We start from the raw sequence: 11,493 nt of genomic DNA on the forward strand, positions 1-11,493 counted from the left end.
CATATCTTAGTGTAATGTCTTCTTATTCCCTATACAGCTTACCTATTAATTATCTCAATGTTCATAATTAAAGATTTAATTTGCTCTTTATAGGATTCCATTTTGAGATTATACACTTCCCTAGGTGTATTGATATTGCCAGTGGTGAAAATCCTGCTTATCTAGTCTCCAGCAACAGATCCCACCCACTAGTGATAACAGGACTTATTCATAACATTTATTGCTTTATTGAATTCTAGGTCTTGAATTGAATTCTATCTCTGTATGGCATCAACTCCATATCATATAGAATGTGCCATGTTTTATCAGGTGCCATATTGTGAAAGTAATGCTTCTAGGGAAGAATAACTTCCTAACATAATATCTAGATAAGCTCCATATGGTGACACATGGAATCTTCTATGGCTTTGTAGTACAGAGCTGATTGGACTCCCTTGGCTTCCTAGAGGCTCTGTGCCATTTCCATGAGGCCATAGTCTGCACATTTCTGCTGAAAAGAGATTTGTGAAAGACCTTACAAGTTAACCTTCAATAATTTTTACAATTAAAAACATGAAAATAATCATTAAAAGGAGCATTGGAATAATCTATATTTTGGCAGAACCTCTAGAGAAATCAATAGAAGCAGAAACAGGTTGCTAAAAGGCGACCATTAATTTTCCATTCCCCTTTGTTCTTCAATTAGCCTTGTTTCGCTCCACTTACAGGTCATTACTGGAGTAATGGAATTTAAGAATTGAACTACAGGTCAACAAGATGGAAGAAAGTATGATAAATTCGGCAAAGCGCCCCCCCCTCCCTCTCTCTCCTCCTCCTCCTTGAGTTAATTGCCAATGTCCTACTGGAGATGATAAGCACGCAATAAGCCCATCGGATAGAATGACAGGAAATAATCACGAGCCGTGAAAGCAATTTTTGGGGGAATACAAGACTATTTTCAGTGGATAGTCTGAGAATAGATGGGAGGCATTTTAACGTGTCCTCTTTCATTATAATCACATTGAGCCTCGCTCGCCGGAGATATAATTATTCTTATCATTAATTTTCTTCTACAAGTTGCATTGAATTCCATGGCTGGTGATTTCTAAGTACTTAATTATAAAGTTAGGCAGCACTGGGCCGATACTGACACAAACATCCCCATTGGGTGAAAGTTTTGGTGCTTGAATAAGTTTCATTCATGCAAAAGAAAAAGAAGAGGTCTTGGGGATCACATTCATCTTTAAGGCTCGGTTTAGATTGCCCTCTTGGGCCTTAAAGGGGTACTCTGTCACGATACATGTTTTCCCCTATCCAAAGGATAGGGAATAACATGTCTGATTGTGGGTGTGCGGCCACTGGGGACCCCGGAGATCTCTGCCGCAGCACTCCAGTCATCTGGTGCACTGAGCAAACTATGATAACAGCCGCCACACCCCATCCATTCACATCTATGGGAGGAGGCTAGCCATCACGCCCCCTCAAATAGACAAGAATGGAAGGGGCGTGACGTCATGATCACGGAAGCCCCAGGCCTACGTGATCATACCACTGCAGCTCAGCTCCTTTGGATAGGGGGTAACATGTCTAGAGACGGAGTACCCTTTTAAAGCGCTGCTGTTATTAGTAAGAAAATTAAAGTAAATGCTCAAGTCAGTGTAGTAATGTACACATAATAATATGCACATTTCTACATGTAAAATACATTTTGACCTATGTGTTACTTTGCTCACTCTGCTTGCTCTTCTCCTGAAGGTTGGGGGAATTTCTTCAGAACCATGAGAAATGTAAGCTACCACAAGAGCAATCGGGTAGCAGCTTACCCCCCTCCTCCATTAAACCACACACATATACAGTGGGGCAAAAAAGAATGTAGTCAGCCACCAATTGTGCAAGTTCTCCCACTTAAAAAGATGAGAAGCCTGTAATTTTCATCATAGGTATACTTCAGCTATGAGAGACATAATGAGAAAAAAATCCATAAAATCACATTGTCTGATTTTTTAAGAATTTATATGCAAATTATGGTGGAAAATAAGTATGAGGTCAATGACGAAAGTTCATCCCAATACTTTGTTATATACCCTTTGTTGGCAATGACAGAGGTCAAATGTTTTCTCTAAGTCTTCACAAGGTTTTCACACACTGTTGCTGGTATTTTGGCCCTTTCCTCCATGAAGATCTCCTCTAGAGCAGTGATTTTGGGGCTGTCGCTGAGAAACACAGACTTTCAACTCCCTCCAAAGGTTTTCTATGGGGTTGAGATCTGGAAACTGGCTAGGCCGCTCCAGGACCTTGAAATGCTTCTTACAATGCCAATCTTCAATGCCCTTGCTGATGGAATGAGGTTTTTACTCAAAATGTCATGATACATGGCCCCATTCATTGTTTCCTTTACACGGATCAGTCGTCCTGGTCCCTTAGCAGAAAAACAGCCCCAAAGCATGATGTTTCCACCCCCATGCTTCACAGTAGGTATGGTATTCTTTCGATGCAACTCAGCATTCTTTCTCCTTCAAACACGACAAGTTGAGTTTTTACCAAAAAGTTCTACTTTGGTTTCATCTGACCATGTGACATTCTCCCAATCCTCCTCTGGATCATCCAAATGCTCTCTAGCAAACTTCCGAGGGGCCCGGACATGTACTGGCTTAAGCATCGGGACATGTCTGACACTGCATGATTTGAGTCCCTGGCAGCATAGTGTGTTACTGATGGTAGCCTTTGTTACTTTGGTCGCAGCTCTCTGCATGTCATTCACTAGGTCCCCCCGTGTGGTTCTGGGATTTTTGCTCAACGTTCTTGTGATCATTTTGACATCATGGGGTGAGATCTTGCGTGCAGCCCCAGATCAAGGGAGATTATCAGTGGTCTTGTATGTCTTCCATTTTCTAATAATTGCTCCCACATTTGATTTCTTCCCACCAAGCTGCTTGCCTATTGAAGATTCAGTCTTCCCAGCCTGGTGCAGATCTACCATTTTGTTTCTGGTGTCCTTCGACAGCTCTTTGGTCTTGGCCATAGTTGAATTTGGAGAGTGACTGTTTGAGGTTGTGGACAGGTGTCTTTTATACTGGTAACAAGTTCAAACAGGTGACATTAATACAGGTAACGAGTGGAGGAAAGAGGAGACTCGGAAAGTTACAGGTCTGTGAGAGCCAGAAATCTTGTTTGTAGGTGACCAAATACTTATTTTCCACCATAATTTGCAAATACATTTTTTTTAATTCAGACAATGTGATTTTATAGATTTATTTTCTCACTATGTCTCTCATAGTTGAGGTATACCTATGATGAAAATTACAGGTCTCTCTCATCTTTTTTAAGTGGGAGAACTTGCACAATTGGAGTCTGACTAAATAATTTTTTGCCCCACTGTATATACATTATATTTATTTATTTATATATATATATATATATATATATATATATTTATATATATATATATATATATATATATATATATATATATATATATACACACACTCAGCTGAATAGAATGTGCATGTGGGTGAGGCAGGCATTTAAAATATAAAACCAGTTTAGAAGCTACTGAATCATTCCGTCATGGTTTCAGTAATTCCTTGATGACACCAAGAACTGTGTTTCTAGATGTGGGGTGCAGGAGGAAGAGGTGTCTGTCAATGGAAGCCACTATGATGCCCTGTGCTGACTTACCATCGGATGTTGCAGTGCCAGCAGCATTGTGCTGCAGTGTCTGTAGGTGGAGCTGGGTGCATCAATTTAAATCAAGACAGGGCAAGTTACCAAATTTAAGTCTCCACATGCCTTTTGGCGCTCTCCTCAAAAAGAAAATGTAATCCATTTTGTGCTCAATAAAGTACATGAGCAATAGAAACATGGTTAAGCAAAGGTCTGGTCCAAGTCACAATGAGCCCGCCATTGGGCTCAATTGAGTTGTCAATTGAGCCTTGTGAGTCTGAGAGAGACTGTTGCACAAGGGAGCCAGTGCCTGTGTATTATCTTTGTAGCCTGGTAATAGCCATAAGTAAGTGTTGCATGGTACTGAGAGGTGGGTAACCCATTGGCCTAGTTAATGCCCAAAGTATGACTGCAAAGCCAAGTGCTGGCAGGTGCTGTGAGTGAAAGAAGTAAGTGGAAACATGTGCACATCTTCACCCTGCCATTGGGAACTGCAGTACCAATAATAGAAGCAGATGTGTTTTCCTGCCTCTGAGCTCTGCCATGAGTGAAACTAAAAATGTGAGTAAAGCAGATTGTATCCAGCTACCGAGAGAATGCAGCGCATAAATTGTGGGAAAACCCTGCTCCAGCCAAAGCTAAGTCTGCCTAAACCTACATTCTGTACTGTGTCTCCATTATGGGTGACTTTGGATGCTTTCTACTGATCTTTAGTAAAGTGAATTGTGAGTAATTGCACCTTCAAGTTGTTTACTTGTGTCCGCCTCAACTATCAAGGACACCCCAAATACCATCAGCCGGGACACATATGCACAGAGTTCCCCAGGAGAACTACAAGTACCAACAGTTAAGTGCAACCCTCTTTTCACTGTCCTAGGAGTTTGGCACCAGACTGTGACAACTAATGGATTACAACAGAGATCAGCAGAATAATTCCTGGCTAAATTGCTCTATCGTAGGGCTTTGTCTCATTGTCCAGTCTGCACCCCAATTTATCATTTACACTTCAGCCCCTTAGAGCTAGGTTACACCAGAGAAGTAGCTCAGGATGGGGAGGCATATATCTTTGGTGCCAGTGAAGGGGTGCGATGCCACCAAGTGATAATAACATTTATTAATAGAGGTATTCGCATTGTATTGGCTGTAGACTCACAAAACATAGTGAACAAGAGCGGGTCGGAGCCGGGTGGGATGATGACTCTTGATTTGTCCCTATATATCCAGGTCGATCTCGGAAATGCTTGTAAATGTGACCTATTCAAGTTTCAGTCTATTTATACCATTGGATAAAGCAAATAGCTTTGGTCTTTCATGCTATGCTGTCCCTTTAAGCTTTTTTTTTACAACAATTACGTATTTTCTCACATCATGCCTGTCACATTTATGTTTTGTATATTGTTTTCCCAATCTCAGCCTCTTACGAGGACAGGATGTTGCATTCAGCCTGCTTGTATGGTGCTTGTTGGCGATGTGGGCGATCCAGGCGCTCATCTCGTATTCTCAGCCGTATGCTGCTAGCTATGATTTAGTATGCCACTCACTCAGCTGGTGTCTGGCATTCTTCCGTTGCAGGCTTAACATTTCGCTTACAATGATACATACAATAAGACATAATCATAGACCTTTCACTTTAGTAATAAATGGTAAGTGGTCCTAGAAAAGAAAGAAAGAAAATTACCAGACAATTTCAACAGAAAGTCATAACAATTAGATCAAATTGTTTCCCACAAAACCCTGAAAATGATGTTTCTGTAATATTGGAGATTAAGGGATTGTATATAAGTTTACTGCTTGTTTGTATTCCGCCTTTATTGTAACTTCGTTCCCTTAGACGTGTTCCTAAGACCACTTCAAATGTGAACCAGCAGGAGAATGGGGGAATGGACTTCCCGGATATATACAAGTATTTTTTAGCAGGACAAATCAATTTTTTGACTGATTGGAAAAAATGATCTCTCTTCGATTTTTTGTTGTTTGGTAGTGATGTGAGGTTTACAGATATTTTCCAGTTCTTAGAATTGGGGAAGTTAGAAGAGGGTAAATGGAGGAAAGTTTTGATGGTAAAAAGTTTGGTTAAAACATGGAAGGTATTTAGGAAGGAGATGGATATAAAAGGAATAATGGATGAGGCACCACTGATGGACAATTTAAATATATCTGAGGTGAGCAAGTTAGGGAAAATAAGCTTGTTTAGGGATAAGGGATGTGTTAGGGTAAAAGATGTATGGGTTAGAGGTAAATTCAAGGACTGGACAGAATTGAAAGAAGAATTTAATCTAAAGGAGGACGGTTGGAAAACAGTAGTATAAAAATAACTTTTGTTGAATTTATTGGTAACAGGGGTTATATACATTCAGTATATCCTGAGATAATAAATAAGATAATGGGGTAAAATAAAAATAAAAAACATATTTCGTATGTACAGTATACATAACCCTGGTAAGGTTAACCAAAGATAAACTATTTCATAAGAGTTTTCAGCAATGGAAGGTAGAGATCGGAACCATTAGAGATATTAAATGGGATATTGTACGGAAAAATATTAACTTGGTATCTCCAAATTTTAATTATAGGATAACACAGTTCAATATTGTGTATAAACTCTATTATACACCCCGCTTTTTGGAAAGGATAGGTATAAGAAGAGGAAGTAATTGTAATAGATGTAATATAGAGAAGGCAGGTCAAATACGTATACTATGGAGAGTTTTCTCCTCTGTTGGCAATCTTGGGTGATGACTTGATATAAATGGGCGATATAAAAGCTAGTAAAAAAAAAAAAGATGTTTAAGAATGCTATTCTATGCTCGTTTGATTGTTAAAAATTGGATATCCCCTAGGAGTCCTAATTGCTCGAATGGTATAATAATATGAGATGGATAGAAGGTTATTTTGTGGAGAGCGAATAGGAGGAGAGTTAGAGAGGTGTTTTTTTTTTTCTTTCCCCAATTGTGGGTTATCACTGTTATGGACATTATGAGATGTGAAGGGGCAGAGAATCAGGAGGACAGGTTGAAAGGGAATTGTAGAATTGAAAGGGTAACTATTAGATTATTAAAAGATAAATTATTAAAAGATAACAAACAATCTGATAGGGGGATTTATATAAGGTGAGTGAATTAATCATAAGAGGATATTGTGTGGTTGTTTCCTGACCACCGGATTCCCTGCCATCTAATTGATTAATGTACGTAGGACTGGGGGGTATAGGGTGGTGGGGGGGGGGGGGGGGTAAGGGTTTTTTAAATTGACAAAGTTGGATGTGATGATTTGCTTTTTTTTGTATTTTGAATAAAGAAAAGGAAAAAAAAACAAAGAGAAAATGTGATCAGCAGCATATGAGATCTAAAAATAATATACATAACTACATAGCGCTTTTCAAGGTAGAAGATGCCCTATTTACTGCTATGAGAAAAATATATGGTTCCCTATTTACCATATGAAAGGTAGAAATTAGTATAAATAGTGTATTCAAAGTGCAAAAATAGGGACTTAAAAAAGTTATGTATATAATAAAACGTACTATGTTGTATGCAATGTTCTGTGCTAGTGTTCAAAGTTTCAATCTTGAGAATCTCACCCAATAAGGCTCTGTACCGATATGCTCCTTTTCATACTGTCCTCCAGATGATGTGGATATAGCGATGTCCTTGCAGGTAATGCTTGATAGTCCAAGTTTGGGGAGGTTCGGGAGACAGCCCCGGCCGGCAGCGTCTTGACTTAAACCTTTCTCGCTGAAGTCCTTGTGTTTGGTTTGAGTGATGTCAATACTGTGAACCTGAAGGGTCAGAAAGGCTTCCATATGAAATATACTTTGGAAGGCTGCTGACTTTTATATCTTAACCCCTTAAGGACGCAGGACGTAAATGTACGTCCTGGTGAGGTGGTACTTAACGCACCAGGACGTACATTTACGTCCTAAGCATAACCGCGGGCATCGGAGCGATGCCCGTGTAATGCGCGGCTGATCCCGGCTGCTGATCGCAGCCAGGGACCCGCCGGCAATGGCCGACGCCCGCGATCTCGCGGGCGTCCGCCATTAACCCCTCAGGTGCCGGGATCAATACAGATCCCGGCATCTGCGGCGGTTCGCGATTTAAATGAACGATCGGATCGCCCGCAGCGCTGCTGCGGGGATCCGATCATTCATAACGCCGCACGGAGGTCCCCTCTCCTTCCTCCGTGCGGCTCCCGGCGTCTCCTGCTCTGGTCTGTGATCGAGCAGACCAGAGCAGAAGATGACCGAAAACACTGATCTGTTCTATGTCCTATACATAGAACAGATCAGTATTAGCAATCATGGTATTGCTATGAATAGTCCCCTATGGGGACTATTCAAGTGTAAAAAAAAATGTAAAAAAATTTAAAAGTTAAAGTAAAAAAAAAGTGAAAAATCCCCTCCCCCAATAAAAAGTAAAACGTCCGTTTTTTCCTATTTTACCCCCAAAAAGCGTAAAAAACATTTTTTATAGACATATTTGGTATCGCCGTGTGTGTAAATGTCCGAACTATTAAAATAAAATGTTAATGATCCCGTACGGTGAACGGCGTGAACGAAAAAAATTTTTAAAAAGTCCAAAATTCCTACTTTTTTTAATACATTTTATTAAAAAAAAAATTATAAAAAATGTATTAAAAGTTTTTTATATGCAAATGTGGTATCAAAAAAAAGTACAGATCATGGCGCAAAAAATGAGCCCCCATACCGCCACTTATACGGAAAAATAAAAAAGTTAGAGGTCATCAAAATAAAGGGATTATAAACGTACTAATTTGGTTAAAAAGTTTGTGATTTTTTTTAAGCGCAACAATATAAAAGTATATAATAATGGGTATCATTTTAATCGTATTGACCCTCAGAATAAAGAGCACACGTCACTTTTACCATAAATTGTACGGCGTGAAAACAAAACCTTCCAAAATTAGCAAAATTGCGTTTTTCGTTTTAATTTCCCCACAAAAATAGTGTTTTTTGGTTGCGCCATACATTTTATGATATAATGAGTGATGTCATTACAAAGGAAAACTGGTCGCGCAAAAAACAAGCCCTCATACTAGTCTGTGGATGAAAATATAAAAGAGTTATGATTTTTAGAAGGCGAGGAGGAAAAAATGAAAACGTAAAAATTTAATTGTCTGAGTCCTTAAGGCCAAAATGGGCTGAGTCCTTAAGGGGTTAAAGGGTAACTCCAGTGCATAAGTCCTCATCCCCTATCTATAGGATCCCATGGATAAGAGTCTGATTGTGGGGGTCTGACCACTGGGACCCCAGCAATCTCCTGCCCTGAACACTGGCTCTCCCGATGCCCTTAGAAACCTCCACTCTGTGCACAGATTACTGTAGACCACGGCGCGAAGAGGTGGGTGACAAACTCCTCCATGTATCTTTATGGGAGAGCCGAAGATGCAACGTTAATGTATCAATGTATAAATGTATATAATGTATAAAGGGGTGTGTTGGCCACCGATTCGTGCTGTGGTTCACAGTAATCTGTGCACAGAGCAGAGGTCCACAGAAAGTATACAATGAGCAGGTAACAGAAGTATATTATTAAGCTACAGAGTCAGGAGGGTGCCTGGAGGCAACTAATATGGCCCCATTAGGGCTGTTATGGGCTCAGTGGTGAGTGTGGCTCCCCCTTGTGAAACATGTTGTGGGCCCAATTCTTATTAGCACTGTTTAGATAGCTTCTGTAGTAGCCTGGGGGTGTAGGGTATATGGGATGAAGCTGTGCTGTAACTTAAGGGTGCTTGTTTAACCCTTATCACTCGTGACGCCAGGGTGAGGGCTCCTCTGTATATGCTTGTCCTATCGCCACCCGTCCTAAGGGCGATAGGGAGGTATAATAAATGAATGTCCACAACCGGAGATTTTCAGAAAACTGTCGGAACTTTTACTGCAGGTTTTATGCAACATTAAACTGGAACAGCCTTTGTACAATCAGAGTCTATGAGGATCCTGACAGTTGGTTGGGACCTTGTGAGTTTTAAGCTCAGGAGATTTATATGCGCTGTTTAGCTGGATTTAGGGGATTGGGTTTAGGTCCAGCAGTCACGCTAGCTTTAGCGGGGATTGGTATTGTAACTCACGATTAGATTCAGGCCGAGGCTGGCAGGCTTCAGGCCTAAGCTTGTCTTGAAGGATATAACAGATCTGCTCAGTCTGGTAATCCGGAAACAAGAGATATGCTGCTTGCTTTGCAGCTCAGGAACAAGAGAGAGCAGAAACCCAAGAGAGCGAGGATTGGCTGGCAGCTCCCTTATATGGGCAGGGGCTGGCCTTGAGCTCATTGGTCCATACCATCTGTCATTCACTTTACAAGGAATTATGGTCTAGACATGTGACCACACACATGACCTAGGAAGGTCCTTTAACATACTCTAATAGAATTAACACTAGTCACATGACCTAAGGTCCTGCGACACTATATATACAATTAACTATGCAATCAAATATACATATAAACATCACAGAATTGAAGAAGGAAGAGGTGACTAGGGACTATCCCACCAGGAGGACCCTACTGGAACGAAGTAACTCTTTGGGGACCACCATACAAGGTACGGTATACCATACAGTTTGGGACACCACACTTCTTATTGCACTTTTTGAGAAGAGATAGATACACTTGGCAGTCCTTTAATAGAAAAATTGTTTGTTGTACAACAGTCTAACACACGTATGCTCCATTAGGGTGTTCCTCCGCACTGAGGGCTTCGCTTCCCATCACAGAATTCCCCTTGGCGCTCTCCTACAGGGTTAAGTGATTTAGTAGAGTGCAGCTCCAGGCCAGCTTAAGGCCATCTTAGATTTAGTTTACAATTCCCAGTTCTTTCAGAAAACTGCCTTCTGTAAAGTGCTCTACGCAGTCTATTGTTTGTATTGTACTCAGATGAGTGTGTGTCCTAACAAACTTTTGCAGCACCTGTGCCCTTGGGGTTTTTAATGTACTCAGTGCCCTCTAATTCTTGGGTTTCTTCTTCTCAGAGGAACCCTTCTAAGGAGCCCCATAGGTTCAAGCATATGTGTGGTGACACTGGGGGGTGCAAGTGTTACTTGTCAATTTGTGACACCAGGGCACCATTCGCCTATACACGGTCCGAGGTGGAGACCAGCTTCTCCTGGGCCAGAGAACACATCGAGGTCAGGTTACCGATAACTTCCTTTTACTGAGCAGGGTGCAGATGGTATTACACACAGTACGGAGCAGAGTAGAAGGGATGCAGTGTAACTCTTAGGAGCCCTGTTGCCTTGCTGGGACTTATGGTGCTTTTCCCCCACTTGAATTACAGAGAGTTGAGACTTGAAAATATCCCACACTGACTAGGGTTCTGACAAGGTCCAATTACTGACTTGATTTAAAGTTTTCTTCAGGCTTCCCTCAGCTTTACCACACACATCTTCCTCCTCCTTTCCACACTGTAGCTCAGACTCTACAGTGGCTCAGCACTGAACTGGGGCAACTCCTCCCCCCACCTACACTATATACAGGAGAATTTAGAGGTTCCCGTTGGGCAAACAGGGTCACCTGGTTAACACTGTATCTCTTGCTTGAAGGCACACTATATAAAAAACACAAAATACAGTGAATAAAATAAAGTGCAAGAACATAGTAAACATTCTAACAGTGGGCTCCACACTAGAGCAGCAGGCATACCTGAGGAGATCCACAGCCCACAGGACAGCCTATTGGGGCATCCAGATCTTCTCAGACTTGGTCTCACTTGGACCTCACCACAATGGCATGGCCTAGTCCCTCTACAGCTGTTCTTTTTAAAGGGGTTATCCAAGAATTGAAAAACAGAGCTTATTTCTTAAAAAAAAAAAATACTCCCTGTTTGTCTACAGGT

General features: G+C 41.0%; 1 long non-coding RNA gene across 1 annotated transcript; it reads right to left on the minus strand.

Annotated features, from left to right (window-relative positions):
- Nucleotides 1–4,748: 4,748 nt before the first annotated feature.
- Nucleotides 4,749–9,926, minus strand: LOC130285135 (uncharacterized). Its single transcript, XR_008847263.1, has 3 exons — nt 9,733–9,926; nt 7,223–7,420; nt 4,749–5,295 (listed from the first exon to the last, which is right to left on the minus strand). It is a non-coding gene; the product is annotated as an uncharacterized LOC130285135 (long non-coding RNA).
- Nucleotides 9,927–11,493: the final 1,567 nt, after the last annotated feature.

This window comes from Hyla sarda, chromosome 8, assembly GCF_029499605.1.
Source record: "Hyla sarda isolate aHylSar1 chromosome 8, aHylSar1.hap1, whole genome shotgun sequence".
NCBI lineage: Eukaryota > Metazoa > Chordata > Amphibia > Anura > Hylidae > Hyla > Hyla sarda.